The sequence below is a fragment of the Dermacentor silvarum genome, chromosome 10, assembly GCF_013339745.2.
Source record: "Dermacentor silvarum isolate Dsil-2018 chromosome 10, BIME_Dsil_1.4, whole genome shotgun sequence".
NCBI classification, from domain to species: Eukaryota; Metazoa; Arthropoda; class Arachnida; order Ixodida; family Ixodidae; genus Dermacentor; species Dermacentor silvarum.
Genome location: NC_051163.1, coordinates 21356937 through 21371850, shown reverse-complemented (window position 1 = coordinate 21371850; position 14914 = coordinate 21356937). Strand labels below are relative to the sequence as shown.

Below are 14914 nucleotides of genomic sequence, written 5' to 3'. Positions count from 1 at the left end.
ACGTCAAACTTTTGCTTTTCGACACTGTTCCGTGAGCTGTTTTATTCATGACGTCCGCATTATACGTAAGAGCCGACGCATTTATCGCTGCCCTGGGCCACAGAGCTGACTACTAAAAACTAATAGAGGGAAATATGTCACTGATAACATTCAGCAACCGTGGTAACGACGAGTGTATATACAGTCGAACCCGGATATATCGAACCCGCATATAACGAATTACTGTGTGTATCGAGGAGCTGTAAAATCCCCTTGAAAGTTTCTGTATAGTGGTTTGTGGTGGATTTTTTAGTGGATCCCCTTCACATTCGATATATGCGGGTTGGACTGTAGTATATATAAATATGTCCATTATTCGTGCTTGCGGCTTCGGACGTTCTTGTGATGCTATTTCAGTTAAGTTTCGTCTTTATAAATTTCCAAGCACTCCCAGTTTTTCACACAAAGCAAGACGAATATAGACCCTGCGCGCATGCGCAGTCACCGCGAATCACAGCTATGAGCTGTGACACGGCATATAGTGAAGGGCTCGGGGTTTCCTTATCGTGCACTTCAGTTTATTTATTTTGCTATTTGTTCTTTAGTAGTCTAATAATTGCGGCAGTGGTGCTCGCAGAATGTTGCGCGCGATGAGGTAAAAAATGTGGTTGATCCCTCTTATATAGGAATCGGTATAGAACACGAAAGTGAAACGTGTCTTCACAGAAGTAGTGTAATGTTTATTGCACATTGATATATAATGTCTATTGGTGTTTTGTGGCTAAAGCGCCCTTAGGCGTTGATGCACCCACGCTGACGCCTGGTGGCACGTCTCCTCCATCACGACTACCAACGTCGATGACCATGAGCAACCGTCGTGCATATGGAAGCTGCACTACGCTGCACACGCTAGCACAACGCGAAAGACGAAGCACGTAACTGACACACTAATACAACGCGCAAGACAAAGCACGTAACTGAATCGTCACCGAGTCAAATCAGCGCGTACAGCGCGTCGTAATTGCAGCCTCCGCGATCAACTTCAGAAACATTTTCAGAGCTAATTGCGGAGGCCACGCTCCGCTGTGCTGAGTACGGTGAACGCCACCTAGGTGGCGTTGGTAGTGCTTCTTGATGCCAGCGTCCCTTCGAATGCTGGCATCGAGGCGTCGTAGTGCTGAGACCACCGAAGCGTTCACTGTCGGTGCGCGTTAGTGTCATAATGCAGTACTTCTCTTTTCTGCTCGTAGGCGGCGGCACCGCCCCGAGCAAGAGCGCGGGTACACGGAGGAGTGTTAGATATATAAGGCGCGTCTGTGTAGCTCTCTGCAAATGCGTTTGTGGCGCAATGGGTTAAACGCTCGGCGATCTATCGTCGCGGACCGAGAGGTCGTGGGTTCGATTTCCAAATTTTGCATGTTTGTGGAACTTTTTCTTCTGGTTTCTTTCTTTGTATTATGTTCGTGTATGTTCGTGTGACGTATTTCCGTGACGGAAATACGTCACACGAACATACACGAACATTTATTTACATTACATTATTATGTAACATTAACATTATTTTCGTGACGTTATTATTATTTTCGGAACATTATTTCCGTGACGGAAATACGTCAGTGAAGTCTTGGTGGACCCCGGCATAAAACACTTTCGTGTTAAAAAAAAGGGGGGGGGGGAACAAATCACGTACAAGGTGCAGGAGAAATGCGCCGAGCAAGTGCAAGATATGGCGCGGGTAATTCAATATAGGAAGCGTGAAGGCACATAACTCAGTTTTCGTCTCCCTCCCCACGAGCAAATGCAATCGCTACGCCCTCCAGTCCAGCCGCTCAACGCCATTGGCCGTTGACAGACGACCGCGGTGGGTATACAGGAGCCACTTATAAAGCGCGAGATAAGCACACGTTTCTTACAGCGAAACAGTATATATGACTATAGGAACCCGAGATTTCTTCGTCTCCGCACCCAAAAACTCAACCAATCACAGCGGGAGGCGACGCGCCGCTGGGTTCCTTGCAGCACCACTAGATGACGCTCGCCTCCACGCATCCGCGGCAGCGCGGGCTACAAAAGAACCAGAAAGCTCGCCTTCGCGTATAGCGTTCGCCGCATGCGTTTCCCGGTAAATATTACGGCTGCATAAGATACATTTACCGGCAAGCGGGAACTATAGAATATTTTAATGTCTATTTTATTATTATTATTATTATTACTTGGCGGAGAGCAACAGCTTAAAACACAAGTTGGACAGCCATATACTTCCGCGCTACGCTGGTCGCAAAAACCTCAGCCCTCGGGTTTGCCCCCCAGAGCGCTGTAACAAGCTGGGCGTCCTTTAACGCGTCCTTATAGCCTACGGTTAGTGAGGCCGGACTGACCTCGCTTATATATAAACATCGGCTGGGTCAATATTTAGGTCACCACGTAATTGCTAGGAGAGGTTAAAGTAAATCAATAAGCCCAGCATCCGCCTCGTACAGGACGCCCCGACTACTAACACGCACAAAGCGAAGAAGAAAACTGACGCGCCCTTGTTGTAGCCGTACTATATAAGCCTTAGGCAGCAGATCCCTATAAGGCAACGGTCAAGCCACATCGCTGCCAGGCAGTCACAATTTGATTGGCGACAGGAAAACATCGCGCCGAGGCAAGGGCGTAATGCGAAAGGCCGGCATATATGACACGACCGGACTGCACAGCAGAGTACAGAGCCTATGTATAGTCTGCCCCATGTCTGCCCCGAGTGGCTGGTGCGCCTGCTTGTTGGGAACAGTATAGATACGGTATCTCGCTCTTTTTCGAATAAAGGTGTTAGTATAGCGCCTGTGACGTGTGCCTTCTTCGTCACTGTGCCCTTCGTGCTACAATACGTCGTTAAGTAAGCACCAACTAGCCCAACAAGTCCTTCTGCAGAGCACACGCCCGTCTTCTTGAGTCCGGCCGTGCACAGGAAGATGAAAACAGAGTGCGAAAGTGCCGACCCCACCGTCTAATTACCGCACTAGCCGTTCGTGACTTCCAAATTTTTTGGCGCCATGGAGCTAGATAAGGAAATAAAAAGGGGGGAGGGGAAGGGGGAGAAAGAGGGGGCTATGCCATGTGAGCAGTCGAAAGTGTTTACACAAATGAAAGCGCTTGTTCCGGCTTTTCTTTCTGCGTAAAAATGGCCTCGAATACATGATTCCTTCTTGAAAAGCTGGCTCGAAGCCAAAAAAGATCTAGTATGTATGTATGTATGTATGTATATATGTATGTATATATGTATGTATATATGTATGTATATATGTATGTATGTATGTATGTATGTATGTATGTATGTATATATGTATATATGTATGTATGTATGTATGTATGTATGTATGTATGTATGTATGTATGTAACAAATAAGACAACGGTTACAGGAGCATGAAGACTTGAGTACATGGAATACATTGAAGAACATCTTCTACAGCAGTGGATAAAAAAAAAAGTTATTCATTCAAGGTCTTCTGAGCTGAACGGCTCAGAAAGTTCGCACTGGGTTGTGCCAGACCGCTAGCCTCTGAGAACTATAACAATAGCCGCTTGAACACTCACCGCCAAGTTATTCACCCTGCGTATAGCCTGCCTATCGGGTATACACACGACTTGCGTATTCCAATAACGAACGTATCACGACGAATTAGTACGCGTATCAACCAGCCCGTCCGAAAAATAAGAGCGCGCGCTAGTGAGAGAATGGTTAATTAAACATAATTATAACTAATAATTATTAATTAGAAGACAGAGAAAAGAAGGGGAAAGGCAAGGAGGTTAAGCAGATGGGAAGATCCGGTTTGCTACCCTACGCTGGGGAGAGAGGAGAGGGGGAGAAGTGACAGGAACGTAGAGATAAAGAAAGGAGCACAGACACACACTGACAGTCGGTCACTGTCACCGCAGAGCACAGTAGCACTTGCAGCACAATGAACATCTGTTCAGTCTATACAGCCGCTCGTCCGAGTCTCTTTCTTGCCCTTGAAAACTGCAACAGACCCCTCGGCGCCCTCCGCTGCGATGGATAAATAACTGGAGAGGTTAGCCAAACGAACGGCTTGGCGCACTACTGCAGGTTTAATACAGGGCCGAAAGAAAGAACACACACACACAACCTCGTAAATGTAGGCAACAGTGAGCCCCGCGAAATGAATAAAAAGGAAAGTCACTCGCCAACTTTGTGTATTTCATCTTAATTTCCATTTTCTTTATTGCCGGCACCGACAATAAACAATGTTCTCCACCTCAATCCCCATGGCGGCTTTCTCGCATTCTTAACAAAACGTCGTTTTATGCATTGAAGCACAAAAGTAACTGGAACTGGAGCTCAGGAATTATTATCTCAAAACTGGTGCCATCCTGAGAATTCGTTCCAAGTGGATCCACCTTGCGAAATCCACGGCTAGAACTTGTGAACTGCAATATATGGACCATAAGGAAATTAGTTAAAAAACTTAATTAGTGAAGTTTTGTTAATTAGTCGATTATGCATTTCAATTTTTTTTTTGAGCAAGTAATGTCCGATTCGTCGAGTAGACCAGCTCATTAACTCGAATTTGGCTATCTGCCACACGCAACCTTAAATAAATTTTGAAAGTGTTCGCCGAAACACCCTGTATACGGCGTGGCCCATCACGACAATATGGCCGACGATCATCAACGACCGCGGCCGCACAAAATTCAAAAGAAATGCCTTCAAAGGCTCTCGCTGCGATGAACGAGCGAAATGAAGAACGTAATAAACGAGAGAGAGAGAGAGAGAGAGGTGGAAGCCATTTCACGTATAGACGGGGTGGAATCTCTGCCCTTGAAACTGCACCAAGAGTTATTAGCATATACACGCATAGCGCTGCATGCCAGGTCATGCAGGGAAGTGGATTAACGAGGACAGTCCACCGCACCGCAAATGGCGTTCGGCCATTAACGCGGCTGTCGGCGTTGCACGCACAGCCCGAGAAGCTCTCCCCTTGCCGTCTAGTTTCGTACATCGCTTCGGCCGGGCCACGTTGGGGTTAAGTGCTATAAACGCCTCCGCTTGGACCGTCATTTGCGTGGCCCGGATGCACTATACGGGTCGCTTGGTTAAACAAAATAAGCGAAGAAATTAAATAAAACGTCGTTGCTACCAACGCTTTCTTCGGCGATAACGCGGGAGCCTTCTTCTCTTTTTAAATCTTTTCGAGAAGATGCGAGAGTTAATGGTCGCGTGACCCTCCGCATCATGGAGGGAGGCGGTCATTCGTAACGTAACCTGAGGCAGAGCGTTATCTTAATACGTGTGTATATATATATATAGCGCCGCTGTAGGTAATTGGATCGAAGGTCATTAGCGCCACCTTTCCTGCGCCAGGAAAGAAGCGATATCAAAGCAAACGTAGGCGGGATAGTAATAAAAAAAAAAGTACAAACTTCTTTCAGGGTACGCGTCTCCGAGCCTGAATTTTCGGTGCGTTAGCTACCCGGCGCTAAGCGAGAGCACACATCAAGGTGCATTCATTATACACATTCATTCGTTCATTCATTCATTGAGTCGTTCGTTCACACATTCATTCATTCGCTCGCTCGCTCGCACGCTTATTCGTTCGCTCGGACATTCGTTCGACGTTTCTGTGTGACGTCTGAACAAGCGCGGATGCTTCGTGCAGGGACCGTTGACGACAGGCAAGGATTTCCCGCAATAAACTGGGATGAAAACCCAGTGATGATGCTCTGTGCTCTCCTTCGCTTCGTATGAGCCGCAGTCGTCCTCTTCCGGTCCCACTAATATCCAGCGGATAATATTCAAATGAACGTGAATATTATTCGCTATTGGACTATTCAAAAATGGACAATATTCAAACATACTGAATCAGCTTACGCTACGCGGTTACACCCTGAAGGTACACTTTGGCGGAAACGTATACTATCCCGCTAGAGCTGAGAAAATTACCACTTGCCTTTCACATTTGACGTCACCATGGCCTAAGCGAGCGGTCTCTTCGGAACTCTCCGGCAGCGCTTTATACATAAACTACAGCTTATCTCGTTTACAATACGAGATTAGCTGGTCGCTATAGCGATGACGCAACCTAACCATGCCAACTCCAGCACGTTCCCTCAGACATCTTCACGCAGCGCAGTTTTTAACACGGCTATCGTACAGAGGTCAACCACTTGTCTATAGAACACACTCCTGAGGGCCAAAGCAGCTGCCAAAGCTTGAACCGACCACCAGGTCGATAGAGATCAACATATAAACTGTAAACGTAGTCGCGCAACCTCACATACAGCCGATTTTGAGCCACACGTGGCCTTCAGGTATCGCTACAGCGCTGTCCTGAGGACCTGGTTCGAGCATTTTGTAGAGAAATGTGTTGACCTCTGTACACGTCCCACCTGCCGGGTCAGTGCACAACGACCAGTCGAAGATGCCGTGCGGGTGGAACGCGACCAACGGGGGTTGTTGCGAGGGTTGTCTCCTGCCCCAAAAGCGAACGCGACACAACGCCGGGACGGGACGGGGTTGGCGCCGTTCGACCAAGGGCTCCAGCCGTCAGCTGGAGGTGCACGCGCCGTCGGGGCGGAGGCCAGACGTATCGCGCGGTTTAAAAATAAACCGCGCGGTCGCGTGCTGCTGAAACGCGCCACGGGACGTCGAACAGCGTGTCGCCCCTCGCCTGCACGCTTCTGTCGAGAGCGTCGCGCGACACGAGCTTTTAAAAGAGGCTCGGGCCTCCGTTCATATTTAAACGCGATAGCGTTAAGGGCCCCGTGCCGCGGAAAATCCGGCGTCGATGTTGGCGCGTGGCGTGGGCGGCTGAGAAAATCATTCCGGACCACGCAGATCCTCCGCGTGGCGAAGGATTTCTCAAAGTAAAATCCGTCAGAAAAATAGTAAAGTAGGACTTAACCACAACCTACAGACATGATAGTGTCGGATTGTAATTTGAATATACGAGAAAACAATTCGCGGAAACTCAAACACAAACCCCGTCTACAGCATTTCTACCATTCATGAAACAGCGGCGCGCCCGGGTATGCTACTTGCAGAAACACCATCCAGATTGCGCTCGCCTCCTCGGCAGCGTAAAACGGCAGCAGCGCGCAGAGGCGAGCAGAGGCGAAGGTGGAGAAAAAAGAAAGCTGCATTTGCCGGGAAGCCTGACAAGCATTCAGCGATCTTTGAATGCTATCGCGTTACACTCAAAGGCGAAGCTTAAGCGTCCTCTTAATTTTTTTTCTCGCTTCCTTCTCTTTTCCTTTTTTTCTGTCGTTCGTAATAGTCACCAACGTTAAGGGTACTCCACTGAGCTTCTTGAGCTAGAGTCATAGCTCTTATATATCCTGATATATTCATGATGATGACGCGAGAAAAATGGCAAAAGTTTGACTGTGGGAGGGGGGGGGGGGGGGGCGGGAGCCAGGAAGCCGGTGGTAGTATAGTACAGGAAGCTATGACAAATAAAAATACAAAGGAACGTCAGAATATGTTCGCAAATACACACACACACACACACACACACACACACACACACACACACACACACACACAGAGAGAGAGAGAGAGAGAGAATCTCGGAGATGATCGCCGCAAAATTTAGTCCAGAACACCATGGTCCAGAATTTGCTTTAGAGAAGAGAAGGCAATCTTTATGTTTACTACACGCGTAACCTCAAACAAACACGCGTAAAGATAAGCGAAGCCAATCGAAAGCCAGTGAGGAAAGGAAGAACGCGCGATCACGTGGAAAAGACTATCAAGTCTTGTGACTCCCGTTTCTGCGCCAGAACACGCGCCCGCCGTGAAAGCAAAACGCAGAACACTAAAGAAAAAAGAAGAAAGAAAAAAAAAAAAACGAGAGAAAAGAGAAGGCAGATATATACAAAACAAAAAGTCAGGTACGCAGGCATCCGTCATCCTTCCTCCTCCTCCTCCTCACGGCCGTTGCTGCGACAGTTTCCAGAACGGGATCATACTCGTTGTCTTTTTTTTTTTTTTTTTTTTACTTCGAGAGAAATAACAGAACACTGTGACAAACTCAAAGTCAAAACAAGAAAAGAAAAAAAAAAAAAGGTAACGGAAAGAGAGGCTTCGCCGAGGCGCCGGCCTGTCGGCCGAAGCACGTGTTTCGCGTTCCAGCGCCGGCGACGAGCGCTCGAGCAGGCAGGCGGGTGGGCTGTGGGCAAGCGTGGGGGACGCAGGAATAGCTACGCGGACCCGCGGCCCACAAGGGCTCTTGGTCGGCCGCCTCTGTGCCGAAGCAGACGGAGTTGAACAGACGAAGTTGAGCAGACGGCAGCGTCGACACGGGTTCGACGAAGCCCTAAGCCCGCCGGAACAGCCTCTGAGATCGGGTGCCACGCGGTCCGATCTCGGAGGCTACGTCATAATCGATGCAGTTTCCCGCTAAAGTTACTAGAGGAGACTGCAGCGCTGCGATCGTTCAAGCTACCGTTGAGAACGATGGGTAGATGGATTCGTCTAATCTTACTGCTTGCGACTTGAAACGTTCTTGCGGCTGTATTTAATTTACGCTTTACCTTTCATAATTTCCGAGCAACAGTTTTCTTAAAGGGACAGACAACCGCTCGGAACACAAATCAAAAAATCTTCGTTGACGGAAAGATTGCCTATCTGTTGGTTAGAACGAGCCCCGTTCTACTCATTAAACGAGGATTTATATTTATAATTCATCACTAAACGTCGTGAGAAAAGATCTTTGGCGCCCCACGCGACAAAAACGTGAAGATGCGTAAGTGACCCATCACGTGACCTTCTACTAGTGTGCGCGGTTCCTGGTCTTTTTAGTAGTATTGAAATGCAGTACACTTTTTCTATTAAAAGTTTTTTTCTACTTACAATGTGCAGACATGCCTTCGTTTGAAGTCAGTAAAGAATTGGCGCTGCCTTCGGCTTCGTTTTCGATCAGTTGGTTTGGCTCTTCTATCGACAGAATAACGACGCCGGGGGCCAGCCAGCCATGACGTAGGCGTGTACTTGGGGCAAAACGCGGTACAAATTTCCTTTAAGTAGAAGATGTTAATTAGGTCGCTACAGTATTACCTGTGGGTGCCCTCTGGTTCAACTCTAGCTACGTGGCCAAATGTCCCCACCAGCTTTGTTGCCGCGGCCTCACACCCAATTCGGTAACCCGGTATACCGTAAACGTACAACTCTTTGCGGAATACCAGGTCTACCGGATACGTGGATGGCAGTATAGCAATACTGGTAGCGCCGCCTTGTGGAGCAGAATTTAATACCAGATAGGGCGCCGATCTATTAACGTATACATACCGTATTCTACAAAGCTGCTGCGAGTAAATTGTGCACATCTTACGTAATCGTTAACATGCAGTCCTCTGTTTATGTTCATTGGACGAGATACGTCCACGCATGTGACGAGAAATAATAATAATAATAATAAAAAACGCTTCTAAGGCGTTGCGGTTGAAAACATCGCCACAAGGCGTCGCCGCCGGTGTTAGTACTGCTACCCCACGTATTCTACAGTCCGGTATTCCGGACTACGGTATCACGGTATTCCGTAAAGAGTAACACGCTTACCGACAAGCGAACACTCTCTAATAGCGTACGGAGCATGCGCACTGAGGACAACGGTAATTTTTCACGCGCTTCACTTGTCGCGTGTTCCTAGTTTTGCACTAACTTCGTGCGTCACCGTGCCTGCCACAGCGCAGCAGAACGATGAAGCTACACCAACTAGGCTTTTTTTTCAAGTTTGCTTGATCTCGCTATTTCTTTACGTACGTAAGGCGTTTGCTTGCGAACGCTATTCTAAAAGTGCCTATAGGAGCAGGGCGACGCTCTGGTTGACACTTGGCAAACGCGACACTTCGGGAGCGCGACCTCGATCACTTCTCTTTCTCTCTCGTCTTATTTTATTTTATTTTTTTTTTCACACCGAAGCGCTAGTGTGTGGACGCAGAAGAAAAAAACAAAAGTGCAATAAAGAAAATGAAATAACGAAAATAGCAACACAAGAGCAACGGGGAGAGTGGACCAACCGCGGACACCGTCACAGCGGTCGCAGCGGAAACGCCAAGCGCTCGTGCCAAATACACGAGTGCGTGGAAACAGCGATAGGCAATCGTTTTTTTTTTCTTTCTTTTCGTGAAGCCAATGACTGTCAAAGTTTCATTATGGCTTTATTTCAGGAGAGAGGAGGTGTGTCCGCGTAACCAATATCGCCGACAGGCGCACGGTTGCTGAGATTGGATCCAAATGAAAAAAAAAAAAATGTAATGAAAGATTACATAAGATGAAAAAAGTATTAAGAATACAGGCGCACGTTGCCAGATAAATCCTTTATAAACTTTCCGCGCTTTGCGCTACTCGCGGGGAGCAAAAAAAAAAATTAAATCAAGGCAGCCAGGTATAAGCAGAGCACGACAACGGCGGTTTTGTAGTACAGCGCGCAGCGCAAAACAACGGCACTTCTATAGCTGCCCGTGAACGATTTTACGGGTATGGAAGGCTTAAACAGTTATTCGCTGCGTATAATAAACATAGGCACGCACGCAAGTGCGTGTGCATTTGCGTGTATACCTGTGTATCCGTTTGTGGATTAGTGTCTGTGCTTATCAGTCCAAACAGCAGTCCGTGCGTGCTTGCGTATGCATGCGTATAGCTATGTACAGTTATGTGTGCATGCTTGCGTAGGTTTACGTGTGTTTAAATCCCTGTATGTATATATGTATGCGTGTATCTATCATTGATGCGTAGCTGCGTGTGTGCTTATGTGTATGTACAGTCTGTGCTGGTGAGAGTGCTTCTTAGCGCCTCTTCCTCTCTAGAAAGCGCGCTGAAAGTTTCAGCGTTGCAGCTGGCAGTGAAGGAACGAACGAAGTCGGCGAGAAAGCAACCGGGGCGAACAAAGAAAAAAAAAAAAACAATCTAAAGCAAGAACGAAAGGAATCCACGACACACGCTACAAAGAAGGAACGAATGCAGCACAAACAGTTCCCAAGCAGCAAAAAAAAAAAAAAAAAAGAATAGGAGCGGCAACTCAACCATGCAGCGAGGCACAGCAGCCGCAGCACCACGAACGCCAACAGCGGGCGTGCCAAATATATACGAACTCGCCGAAACAGAGCAACAAGCGATCTTTCTTTTTTGTCTTTTTTTTTTTTTTTCGTTGCACGCTTATTCCGTACATACGCTTCACTGAAAGCGAGGACTGGCGTGAGCCAGGAACACCCCCCTACTGCTACCATACACTACAGGGATCCGGTGATCGAACCGGCAGGCGAAAGCGGAGCGATTTCTTGGCCACGCACCACCACCACCTAGAAGTCGAGCCAAGCCAACCCCGCCTCCCCCTCCCCCATCGCTCGCTCGCTCTCTCTCTCTCTCCTACAACAACTAGAGGCACTAGCTAACGAGGCAAATCGCGAGCCACGGCAAAAGGAGGAAAAAGGCGAACGACGGACAAGAAGCCAAGTGGCTGCAGAGTGTGTGTGTAGAACAGGGGCAACGGAACGGGCCAACAAGTGTACCGCAATTCCTCGCGCTTGAGCGTCGAGCTATTGGAAGTCGTACGCGCGGGGAACAAGTTGGCGAAGAAAAGTCGAGCGCTAACGGTTGGCGTCGTTTAGCGAAGTGAACATACACACATGTTACGGTATAACAGCGCAATTGAGTAAACCCGAGGACTGACAGTTAAGCATGACGAATGCGCACATCTGAGTCTTATTACAGCGTAACGTTGCGCAAAAAAAAAAAAAAAAAAGAGAAAAAAAAAAAACAAGCCCGACTCGAAGCGCTGGTCATCCCAGGTGCACGTAGACGTGGATCCAACAGCTCACAGCGGTTTGAGGCAAGCATAAACTTGGAACAGTTAGGGCTGTAACGAGACTCCAAAAGCGCGCCTATTCTGAATGTCAAAAAAAAAAAAAAGTACACGCGTGAGATCCTGACAGCAAAAAAAAAAAAAAAAAAGACAGGTAACCGGCGCGCCATCCCAAGCATTACCTCCGAGATCCCGATCTCCGAGAAGCATGCGCCGCCCAAGCTCGGAGGCTATGTGTCGAGACACGCGTTTCCCCCTGGACGAGAGTGCGTCACGACGAAGGCCAAGGCAGCAGTGCCCACGCACCTGTAAGCCTTTTGTTTACGAATTCCAGGATGATTGACACAGTCACAATCGACCTTGAAACACTGTCGGTACGCTTATCACCTCGTCTACAACAGACCGTAAAGACGGTTAGTGCGCGCAGTTCCCAACGCATACCACTGATCTTAGTGGAGGTCAGTGATGCGTACTGCGTCGACAAAGGCTGACGATAACGACAGCAAGCGCTACGTACTCCTCTCGCGTAACTAAACTAAAATTAAATTCTGGGGTCTTACGTGCCAAAACCACGATTGGATGAAAGCGACTTCCTTTCGTACTTGGGGCAGCAACGCTTGCGAGATGGCAGTAATATCCGGAGGCCGGCCGGCCGATCGCGTGAACCACGCGTATAAAAAGACGCAGCTAAAACGCCAATCAATGCGGCACGCGCAGACGGTGAAGCGAAAGGACGGCCAGCCCGCTCGCCCCGCGAAAAACAAGTTGCGACGCCGCTCCCAGCTGTTGCACAGACTCGCACATATGTAGAGCGGCGATCGCCGCCTGCAGCTGCTAATTCAGCGTGGCCGCAGGGTGCCCGCGGCGTATATCGGAACCGCATTACGGCGCGCGCTCCGAATCCACGTACTCGGTGGACCAGGGCAAGCCAGGGAGAGGGGGGGGGGGGGTGATTGCAAGACTATCCCGTTACGCAATTCCGATTGGGACGCCCAGTAGTAAACCCGTTTCCTCCGCTTCCACCGCCACGGTTACGAGAAGCGGCCGCGAGTAGCTCCAAACACGAAGCATACGTGCGCATTACTTAGCAGTGGACGTCGCGCGGACCTGATGCAATTATATAATCACTCATATACTACAACCCCCCAACCGAGTGTGATAGCATGCCCATGCACCGCATTTGCATTCAACGGTAGCAGTGTACGAGTTGCCTCTTTTGCTATTTCACAAGCGTGATTTACTGATAACGGTTTAGCTTAAAGGAGTACTAACATGACACGCAGAGTTTGCAAGCTTGTTGCATAATAAAGCTTTAGTTTTACAGCGAACGCTGCTATATGGCTAGGCGAACGAAAAACCGTTCGTCCCATGTTTCGATAAACGTCTCCATTGGCTGCGCCGTCAGTTACGTCGTTCTCTACGTCGCGACCAAGCGCGCGCGCGTCATTGGCAGCGCGTTAGTGACGTCGTTCTATGCGTCGTACCTGCTCTGCCCGCAACGCCGGCTCCTCGGCTCGCCGTTGTCGCATGCGTTCGATATCTCGAGTTAGCTCGGCGTCGTGGTTAGCAGCATCCGCCCGCCATTAGCACTTGCGTTCCACTAGAAACACAAACATGTAACCAATAATTGAGAAACGCTTCAATACAGCGTCGGGATTAACCCACTGCTAACCACCGGGGCCGCACGTTTCAGCTTCGCTGGTTAACCATCTGTACGGAGTGCTTGGGCGGTGTTTTTTTTTTTAATTCTCGGTCTCTCTCACATACATTGACACAAACACAGACACACGCATGCGCACACACACTGACACACACGGTATATTAACAACGACGACGTAACCGCGAGACGGGACTCCGGTGGTCACTTCTAAACGCAGGCACGCAGCTGTCTGCAGACTCCCCCCCCCCCCCCCCCCCCCCAATTTGGCACACCGGTCTACTCGTTACATCACTCGGGATTCCTGCCTGCCAGCTCAGGTCATCGTTTTTTTTTTCTTTTCTTTATGTACGCACGAAGTGTGCGTGAGCCGGGCCTTTACTTCCTCCAGCAAAGACGACGAGGGGGTCAAGGCTGCCATTCTCTCTCCGTAGCTGGACAGGGTCCGGCATTCCGGATCGCTGAGCCAGAACCCACCGCGTGCTTCTCCATTGACGAGAGCGCCTCACGTGGAACGGAGGGAAATGGAGGTGAGGGGTGAGAGAGAGGTTACACGTGTGCGAGGGGCACATCGCGGTAAATCAAGCGAAGATAACAAACATGCTGCAGCAATCAACGTTTGTTTAGCTGCCATACCTGCGAACATTAAAATCCGTAAGAAAAAATAGCGCGGACATCCCGGCACGATTCATGTTCGGGAATCGAACGGGCGACCTCCGAGCCACCGGAGCGGCCGGTACAAAGTCAATGAACGCTAGATCGATAGATAAAGAATAGATAGATAGATTAATGGGAACTGAAGATGACTCAGGCCAAGCTACTTCAGGCGGTGTCAGAAATGACACAATGCAGGCAATACAATAAAAATGAGGAATAAAACAAGCAAATCAAGAATAGATCTAAAAAAAAAAACTATTTTTAGAACACAAAACTTGACTTCTCGGGATCTGTACTAATGATGCTTTTACCTGACCTGACGGCGCTCCGTCGAACTCTTCGTTACAAAATGTCAAAGAACGTCTACAAGTTCTTGCTGGCATAAGTATAACCGCAGGGCATTTGTGACACGGATTGCGTCTCCTCTTCCGTCTCAAAGAGCCCCAGGAAATCGCTAGTCGCGCTCTTATCCCCCACAAAGATTACGGCGCGCAGTCGCTATCTTAAACACACGTAAAGCGCGCAAACCCAAAAGGAGGAAGAAGAGGAGCCAGAGCACCCTAGATAACACCGTCCTGGCCTCGCCATTTAACGTTTTCATCTCTCTCTTCTCCTCAACCTTCTCCCTCACCCCTTCATACTTTTTGTGACGGTATAACAAACACCCCTTTTGAGTCCATTGTGGATCATGGCGCCGCCTTCAAGCAGCAGTGCGTCGTCGCGTAATCGCGACGGCATGGGTGTTTACGCGTGGCCTCAGAGATCGCGCAATCTCTGGGGCTATTGCTGATGACTTCAAACTTGAGAAAGCTCCTC

General features: G+C 48.8%; 1 protein-coding gene across 12 annotated transcripts in view; it reads right to left on the bottom strand.

Moving 5' to 3' along the window:
* LOC119465801 (phosphatase and actin regulator 1) overlaps positions 1-14914 on the bottom strand; it is a 150842-nt gene that overhangs the window by 93128 nt on the left and 42800 nt on the right. Inside the window, exon 1 of one of the 12 annotated variants that reach the window (XM_049657227.1) lies at positions 12345-12651. The exons of the other annotated variants lie outside the window; for them this stretch is intronic. The gene's annotated coding sequence lies outside the window, so the exon portion shown is untranslated. Of the gene's footprint in view, positions 1-12344; positions 12652-14914 lie in introns of those variants that run through there. 12 annotated transcript variants of the gene reach the window in all.